Raw genomic sequence first — 9665 nt, forward strand, 5'->3', positions numbered from 1 at the left:
ATCTGCATAATGCAGATTGTTGATAGATCTTCCACCAATCTTGACCCCACATTTCTCCTCATAGAGCCCAGCCTCCCAGATGATCTGTTCTGCATAGAGGTTGAAAAGATAGGGAGACTGGACATATCCCTGGCGTACACCCTTACCAGTTTTGACACATGCCATGTTTCCTTGCTCTGTTCCTTGCTTCTTGGTTCAAGTATAAGTTTCGCATTAGCATGATCAAGTGTTCTGGGATTCCCATTCTTCTCAGAGTCTGTCACAGTTTGTTATGATCCACACAGTCAAATGCCATTGCGTAGTCAATGAAACACAGATATACATTCCTCTGGTATTCCCTGCTTTCAGCTAAGATCCATCTAACATTAGCTAAAACATCCCTACCTAGTACCACAACCCCTTCTAAATCCAGCCTGGACTTCTGCTGATGTGCTGTTCTAGTCGTTTTTGGATAATCTTCAGTAGAATCTTATTTGCATGTGAAATGAATGATAATTAATGTTATAAAACAAAATCTGTGTGAATTGTAGAATGAAAATCAGGGTTTAAAATTAAAAGTAGATGCAGAAAATCTGTTGTTATTGCTGTTGTTGCTCCAGTTAGAACTGACCCTTTAGCAAATTTTCAGAGGCAGTTTATTACACTGGAGGGGATTTTCTCTCTCCCTTCCCCCATCCCATTCTACTTCCATCCCAACCTTCCCCCATGGAGCAGCCGGTGGATTTGAACCACCTTTGGGATTGCAGTACTGTTTCTTATCACTAGGCCACCAGAGCTCCCTACTATTAGGACACTCTCAAAACCTCCTCTGACTCATTGCCATAAAGCTGGAATCAGCTCATAGCTGACCATCCAGCCTGTTTTCAGAGGTTGTAGGTATCAGGCAGAGACTAACCTTTTTTTTCACAGAGTATTTGGTAGAGTAAAAGTAGCTGCCTTTGTGTTGGCAGTACACCTCCTTACAACTAAGCCACCAAAGTTTCCTATTCATACACTTGTTATTAGGTTCCATAGAGGAGGGATGACTCATAGTGACCCTGTGAACAAAAGGTCTGAACCCAGTTCTATCCTGTGCCATCCTCACACTTCCTGACACACAAGAGCATGTTGCTGCAGTCATCATGTCAATCCACCTGGTCAAGGATCTTCCTCTCCTTTGCCAACCTTCCACCCTTTCCAACATCATATCCCTCTCCAAGGAATAGCCTCTTCTAACAACATGCCTAAAGTAGCCTCCAAAGAGCACTACAGCTGCAGCCTCTCCAAGACATATCTGTTTGTTCTCTTGGCCATTCAGGGGATGTTCAGTGCTCTTCTCCAACACCACAGTTCAAAGGTGTAAATTCTCTTTCTGTTATCTTTATTCATTGTCCAGCTCTCAGATGCATAGCAAGTGATCAGAAAAACTATGGCCTGAATCAGATGCACCTTAGTCCTCAAACTGACATCATTACTCCTTAAGAATTTAGAAAAGTTCCTAACTGCAGATTTTTCTAGTGCAATGCATCTTCTTCTTTCCTGATTGCTGGTACCAAGTTGTATATCCAAGCAAGATGAAGCAATTGACAGTTTCAATCTCCTCTCCGTCTATCATGATGCTGCCTATCAGTCCGGTGGGAAGAATTTTTATTTCATTGACATTAAAATGGAATCCATACCAAAGGTGGCATTCCTTGATCTTCCTCTTAATATTTTATTTATATACTTGTTGTTGTTGTTGTTAAGTGCCGTCGAGTCATAGGCGACTCGTAGTGACCCTATAAACGAAAGTCTTCGACACTTGTATGACTTTCATCCTTTCTCCAGGTTCATAGGTTTTCCAGAGGCAAATTATTTATGGAAGTGGATGCCACTCCTGCTTCCAAGTGTGTTTTAATCAGGGAGCTCCACCCAACACCGTCCACCATTGGTAACCATTATCGCATTTAACACATCAGTGTCAAAGTGTTCCACTTCACAGCAACCATAAGTTACCTCTGTACGGCAAGTAGACACACCAGGGCTATATGACCTAGAAGAATGTTTGACCAAAAACAATGAAAATCAGGCCTGAGGGCCGCTGATTAGAGTCACCCACCTTGGCTTGGTAGCATCATGTTGGGTCCACTAGGCCAACTGGTCTCTATGTTGTTAAGTGCCATAGAGGTGTAGGTGACTCATAGCAACCCTATGAATGAAAGTCCTCAACACTTGCATGACTTTCATCCTTTCTCCAGGTTCATAGGGTTTCTGGAGGCAAGCTATTTACAGAAGTGGATGTCACTCCTTCTTCCAAGCTTGTTTTAATCTATCATTTATACATTAGCTCCCACTAATTCTTGCTTGGAGGTTGCCTGTAGAGTTATTCATTCTCTCTCTCTTCCAGCCTACTGTGTGAAAGCAGCAAAGCCTTTTTGATGGCAAGGAAATTCCAGTTGAAAGTTGAGTCTGAATATTCTGAAGTAGTAGAGAAAAAAGGGGAACAGTAGAGGCACCGAGAGTGCCAGCCACAGTGACAACTTATTCAGAAATAACCACCAGTTGGCATTGAGCCTCTTATAAGTCATGATAAGTCAGAGCAGACCTGTGCTCAGAAGATTTTCTGTGGCTAGGATTTTTCAGAATATCACTAGGGCTTTCTCTGTGGAGCCTCTGGGTAGGCAGGAATCTCCAAACTTTTGGTGAACAGTTTATTGTGTTAACCATTTCGATCATGCAGGGACTCCTTATACAATTATTGTTTAGTCTGTGCATTGTCCTTTACATTGTATTTTATTTTTAAATTCACAACATCCCAGTAAGGTATAGATGCTATTAAGATTTAATATTACAATTGGAAAGCTAGTTTAATTCTCTCAGGCTGCATACTAATGTACACCACAATCTGTCTGACTGCAAAGGTCTTATTAAGAACCATTGCCTTTGGAGGCCTAGTGGTAGGAAGCTGTACTGCAATCCAGAAGTTCATGCAGTTAGAATCCACCAGTTGCTCCATAGGAGAAGGATGGACAATCTCTTCCCATTGAACTGAAAATGCCTCTGAAACCCACTGGAGGCCAGCTATGAGTCAGTTATAACTTGATGGAGCACAACAATAATCCTATGTAGGAAGCTCTCGTAGCCTAACAGTAAAGAATTACATTGCTAAGATATGAGGTTCAAATCAACCAGCTGCCCCATGAAAGAAAATTGGCCTCTAGTGTAATTTATTGCCTCTGAAAACCCACAGAAGGGTCAGCTGTGGGCTAGTTCCAACACAACAGTACATAACAACAACAACCCTATGCTGGAAGGAGTACTCCTGACCTTTAATACATAGATTCCATACCCAGTAGAATTCACCAAACAGCAATGTATCCTTGTTAAGTATTGAGCATCATATGCCGCTTATAGCAGTCTTTCTGTGCTGGCGCTGAGAGCTGTACCAATTATCCAACAGTCAGTTGATCAAACACAGGACAACTTTCTGCAAAGGGGCAAGCGCTCAAGGCCTTTGATGGCAACTTCCAAATGAATATTTTATATGGCCAAGTGCTCAATGAAAAAGAAAGTCTAATCATGGTTTATGATTAAAAATAGCTCTTGAACTACTGAACTTGAATACAGTTACAAGAGTTTCATCCAAATGCTTTGTGATACAAAGCGATTGTTCTTTGAAGTTAGAAAGAATTTCATAAATAACTGGTAAATGTACAATGAAGCACATCATAAGTTGTTTGCTAGCTACCGCCCAGATCCTAATAACAAAATTGGGCCAGTTAGAGTACTGATCTATACCATGAAATTATTTTCACAAACCTTGTCTCCAATAGAGAAAAATCTACAAGTATCTCTCTCCCTTTAGTAGATTGTTGTCCAATAGATTGTTGCAGAATGAAGGGTTCATTTCCTGGAACTTGCAAGGTAAACGTACGGTGAATTTGGACCAACCAAATCACAATCCTCTGATAAAATATGACAATGAGATAGGAGATACTATGAATTAAAATTAAAGTATTTTCATTGTGTCTTGATAAAATCTGAATTCTTTAAAGATTACACTATAACTTCCCTAGCCATCTGACTCTTACCTGACCATGTGAATGAGCAGAACTATGCGAATAGGGTCTGTTAGCTTATTCACAAGGGAATTGGCTATCTCACTATTCCACAAGGGGATTGACTAGTCTCATCAAGAAATTGAACAGCTCTAGCCACAGAATGAGACCTCCCCCCACCATCATTAAAGAAACCTCTCCATTGGAAAAAGAGCAGCAGTGGCTACACTAGAGACCTGATATGAGAAGGCACCTTGGAACTACTATGCTATTGGAACCAGACATAAGAGTCTTTACCTGAGTTTGTTAGACAACTGATGGTGGGTGGTCATAATTCACAGAACTGAGAACATTATAACACTGGCTAATACTGAGGGAGTTGGAGAGAGCCAATATTAGCAGAACTTAAAACTTTGTAATACTGGCTTAAAACCATATGGCTCAAGGCTGAAGTGCCTGCATGCACATTTCAGGAGCCTGTATGGCTGTATTCTGTTACTAGCCTGGATTATAACTGTTTGACTCCCCTAACATGGTTCTGTGTGATCTGTGAGCTATTGCATCAAGTTGTGGGCCCAGAAAAACAGTAAGATTGGTGTGAAGATGAGTAGAAAGAGGTATGGGAGTGTGGGGGACATGTATGACCTCATGAGAATTGGTTTTGTATTATTGATATTGTTGATGGGGACAGTTTCTCTTTCTGAAGTAAATAAAGGTCAGACATGGCCATCCCCACATGGCCCTTACTCTTATTAGAGATATATTTCTAGTTCCTTTAAAAACAAAACAAAAAACACCACACACACATAAAACAAAAAACAAATACCTGATGCTCTCTAGTAGATCATGACAGGTGATTCAGAGTTAACACATTTGTTAACATCATCTTTCTGAAGTGGATACCCAGAATTTTCTCTGAGGTACCTCTGGGTGGATTCAAACTGTCAATTATGACTGTTCATTAGTTGTCATCCACAAGCCATTTGCACTTATCATCCAGGGATTTTTCTAGTTCCTTAAGGCCTTTCTTTTTCTTTTTTTTAATTAATTTTTTTATTGGGAAAAACATATTGGGGGTACAAGGAGGTGAGGGTTGGGGGCAGAAGGGTGAGGATGGGCCAGGATGCAGTTGCAGAGCTGCACAGTTTGGTCGGTGGAGGGAGCAGGTGAAGGAAATAATGAGGGTCCAATGGGGACCAGATGCTACAGAGGAATAACAAGCATTTTCCAATAGTAATTAAACCAACTGTCTTATTGATTTGGGAATTGGATGCCGACTCTCTGGCTTCTTCATGCTGAACAGGGGCGTAGATGTAAAGGGGGGAAGGGAGGACGCTTTATCACCTCACTGGTGGTCTTGGGTTAAAGCTGCTTGCCTTCTTGCTCTGTTAGAAGATATTTTCCTGTCATTTGCTCCCCTCTGGACTGCAAAGTGTTTTCCCAGGTGGGTCCAATGGGGATGGCTGCTTGAACCCAGAGGCTCCATCCTCTTTGCTTCCTTAGCTGTCAGTTGTATTTCCTTTTTGTCACTGGCACTGGGTTCAGGGTCAATTCTGGAGTAAAACTCAGAGTTAAGGTTACCTATAGGAAAGGGAGCAAACCTAGAGAGAACAAACTTGTGAGTTACAAATAGAAGGGCTTTGATGGTGTTGCTTTCAGGTTTACTTGGGGGGGGGGGTGGCAGAAGGTGGCCTAGGTAACGTTCTCTGGATACCCTAGGCATTCTTTTTTTTTTCTTCTTCTTCTCCTTCCCCACCCAGGGGTCAGATGGCACAATCTGGGGACTGAGGAGCTCACCCTGAGGGCCACGACGGCTCGCCCCAAGCCGGGGGCCAAGCGCAGCCCACACCAGGCAGAAGGCCACGATGGCTCACCCCGAGCAGAGGGCCGAGGGCAGCCTGCCCCGGGCAGAGGGCCGTGACGGTTCATCCCAGGCAGGGGCCGAGGTGTTTTTCTTTTATAATTGCTCAAATAATTCCTTCATCTTCTTTGATTCTGCAGAAAGCCAAGATCATTTGTTCCATAACCTTTCTAGAAGCTATGAAAATATGAAGATATATTTAAAAGACAATTAATTGTGTTAAATGTCAGCTCAAACATTTAGGAGGAGAAGCAAGAGGTAGTGACACAAATCCTTCAGGTCCTGGCTTACGCTTATTAATTATTCCTGTCATAAAAATGATCTGCGATGTTTTGTATTTTCTAGAGATAACAAGAACAAATGTGTGAACCAAGTCCAGTGCATGCAACAAATAACTGAAATAATTGTTACTGTGAAAAAGTTAAAAAATAAATTGAAGTATGAAATGTTATGTTCTCTGGGTTAGGCGCTATCAAGGCAAGTATGATTCATAGCAACCTTATGAACAGTAGATCCAAGTCCTATCCTGTTGCCATCTTCCCACTTCCTGTCACACTGGAGCCCATTGTACCAGTCACTGTGTTCATAGAGTTTTCAGAGGCCTGTTATCTAAGAAGTAGATGGCCAATATTGCTTCAGAGTCTGTATTAATCTATGAGATCTACTAAAACCTGCCCATCATGGGTAACCCTTATGGCATTTGACACACTAGTGGCACAGCTTTCAGTATAACAGCAACCCACAAGGTTATCAGTACAGCAAACTGAAAGACAAGGACCATACCAATTAGAACAATATCCTCCCCAAACACAACAAACAACCAATTTAGTTTGTATTTTTAACTACCAATTTGGCCTGTATCTCTAATAGTTTAGCTTATTATTTTCTTGAAGTTTTTAAAAAGATTATAAAACAATTTTTTTCTAAGTTGTAGATTTGACACAGAATTAAAGATATTTCATAGATATCTGCTGCCAAGTTGTCACTCACTCAAGGCAACTTTAAATATTACAAAATGAAATTTTACCCAATCTTACACCATCCTCACTATCACTGCATTTGTTAGTCCATGTTGCAGCTATGGTGCCAGTCTCTCTCACTATTTCACTAGCAATTTGCTTCACCAAATATGATATCCTTCTTAAGTGAGTGATAACTATTGGTGCATGCCTGAAACGAGTAAACTTAATAACACTAATATGATCCATATGTTATCATTGGCAAATTTTCAGTAGATAATCAAACATTTTCTCCCTAGCTTGTCTTGGTCTGGAAGCTCTAATGAAATCTGTCTAGAATGGGTAACTAACACATTACAACAAACTGACAGGTGAGTGCTGACTGAAAATGTTAGGAAAGATGAATTTATTTTCAGTTTTTGTAGACAAAGTATAATGGAGAAATATTAAAAAATCCTATCCCCATACCTTTTCAACCTGTATGCAGAGCAGATTATCCGAGAGGCTGGGCTCTATGAGGAGAAGTGTGGCATCAGGATTGGTGGAAGATCTATCAACCATTGGCATTATGCAGATGACACAACCCTGCTCGCTGAAACTGAGGAGGACCTCATGCACTTATTGCAGAGGGTCAAGGACTGCAGCCTTCAGTATGGACTGAGGCTCAATGTCAAGAAGACAAAGATTCTCACTACTGGACCAATCGGTAGCATCAGGATGGATGGCAAAGAGATTGAGATTGTTCACAGCTTCAGTTTGCTCGGCTACACGGTCAACACTCTTGGCACCAGCAGCCAGGAAATCAAAAAACGTATTGTGGTGGGAAAGTCTGCTGTTAGGGACCTCTCTAAAGTACTCAAGAGCAAGGGTGTCTCTCTGGAAATTAAGGTCTGCCTGATACAGGCCATGGTCTTTGCAATCACTTGTTATGCATCAGAGAGTTGGACAATGACTAGGGAGGATAGAAGGAGAACTGACGCCTTTGAGCTGTGGTGCTCGAGAAGAGTATTGAATGTAGCATGGACTGCCAAGAAAACAAACAGATTCATCCTAGAGAAGGTTAAACCAGGCTACTCCTTGGAGGCAAGGATTCTGGGGCTTCATCTGACATACTTTGGACATGTTGTAAGGAAAGACAGGTCTTTAGAGAGGGACATCATGCTGGGTAGAGTAGAGGGACAGCGCAGGAGGGGAAGACCCTCTATGAGGTGGATTGATTCAGTGACTGGGGTAATCGGGATGGGTGTGTCAGAGGCAATGCGTTTGGCACAGGATAGAGCAGGGTTTAGGGCTGTTGGAAAATAGGGTCGCTATGAGTCGCAAACGACTCAACGGCATATAACAACAACATATACTAATATGAAAAAACATACTTCTAATCATTCATTACAAAGTTGAAAGAGATACAGTAGTATTCTGGTGATACACTATGCTCAATCACTCCACATTATAGATTTTATTTTTTTTAAAAAGTCAAGTGAATGGCAAGAAGCTGCGCTGCTATCCAGAAGGTTTGTGGTTTGAGACCATCAGCTACTCCACAGGAGGATGGGGAATCTTCTCCCGTGTGATTTCCTGCCTTTGATAACCAACCAGAGAGTATCTATGAATTGGTTCTGACCGAACAATACAAAAACAACAATCTTGGAACTCTGAGCACCAAATGAGAAAATAAAGAATTGCACTTAATAAAATAATAACTGACCCTAACGGTTAAAAAAAACCACAATGACTCAACAGACAAATGGAGCCCCATACAGCTCCCATTCATGTCAAGATGCAAAAGACAGTGCAAACAAGTGAGCAAAAATGTCATACGATCCCTACTGAAACACAGAGTACACAGATAAGGAGTAAAATAAATTGAGAGGAATAAAGTCTGGCAGAGGGAAGCTCAGCAAAGCAAGTGAGAAATCTCAAGATGTGCCAACCAAGGTTGCAAGAGGAAACAAACAAATCAAGGACAGTGAAGTACTTCATTAGTAAATAGCCTCCTATCCTCTAATTCAAGGGTTTACATTGAGAGAAAAGCGTGTAAGGTGATGTTAAAGTCCCGGTAATCCTCCTACTTTGTTTAAATACAGATAGGAATGGAATGATTAGTTATGTGTGAATTATAAGCTGACAACTATTGTTTTTTGCTTGCCAAAACATCCCTTCCTAGTGGCCAGAAGAGAGTGCACCACCACTAGCCCAGTGGATATAGAAGATCCCACAGCTGCCCTATACCCACCCACACAGTGCAGGCTGTTTCCTCTCACCAATGGTCAGTAGCCCATGAGAGTGACAGTCACTATGTTCTCACAGAACACAAGACTCAGTCCAGTGAGCTCCTTTGAAGTGCATACAAGAACAAAACACAGCCAGGGTCTTGCTCCATCAATAGGCAAACGTTTCTACGGACAAAGTAACAAACATCAGGCACTATTCCAGCCAAAAAGTGAGAGCAACCCTATTCCTGTTATTTTTCTGTTAGTTGTTATTGTTGTGTGCCATGGAGTAATTTGCGACTCATAGTGACCTATGTACAACAGAACTCTGCTCTATCGTGTGCCAACTTTGTTCTCTCTAACACATCTACCCCCCACTAACCCAGTCACTGAATCAATTCCTCTCTTGTGCTGTCTCTTCACTTTACCGAGCATGATGTCTCTCTTGAAGGACTGGTTCCACCTTGCAACATGCCCAAAGTATGTCAGATGGAGCTTTAGAATCCTTGCCTCCGAGGAATAACCTAGTGTCACCCTCTCTAGGACGAACCTATTTGTTCTCCTAACAGTCCATGTATATTCAGTACTCTTCTCCAGCACCACAACTCAAAGTCATCAA

This window comes from Elephantulus edwardii, unplaced genomic scaffold (genome assembly GCF_000299155.1).
Source record: "Elephantulus edwardii isolate Elephantulus edwardi_28Jun2011 unplaced genomic scaffold, EleEdw1.0 scaffold00238, whole genome shotgun sequence".
Classification (NCBI taxonomy): domain Eukaryota; kingdom Metazoa; phylum Chordata; class Mammalia; order Macroscelidea; family Macroscelididae; genus Elephantulus; species Elephantulus edwardii.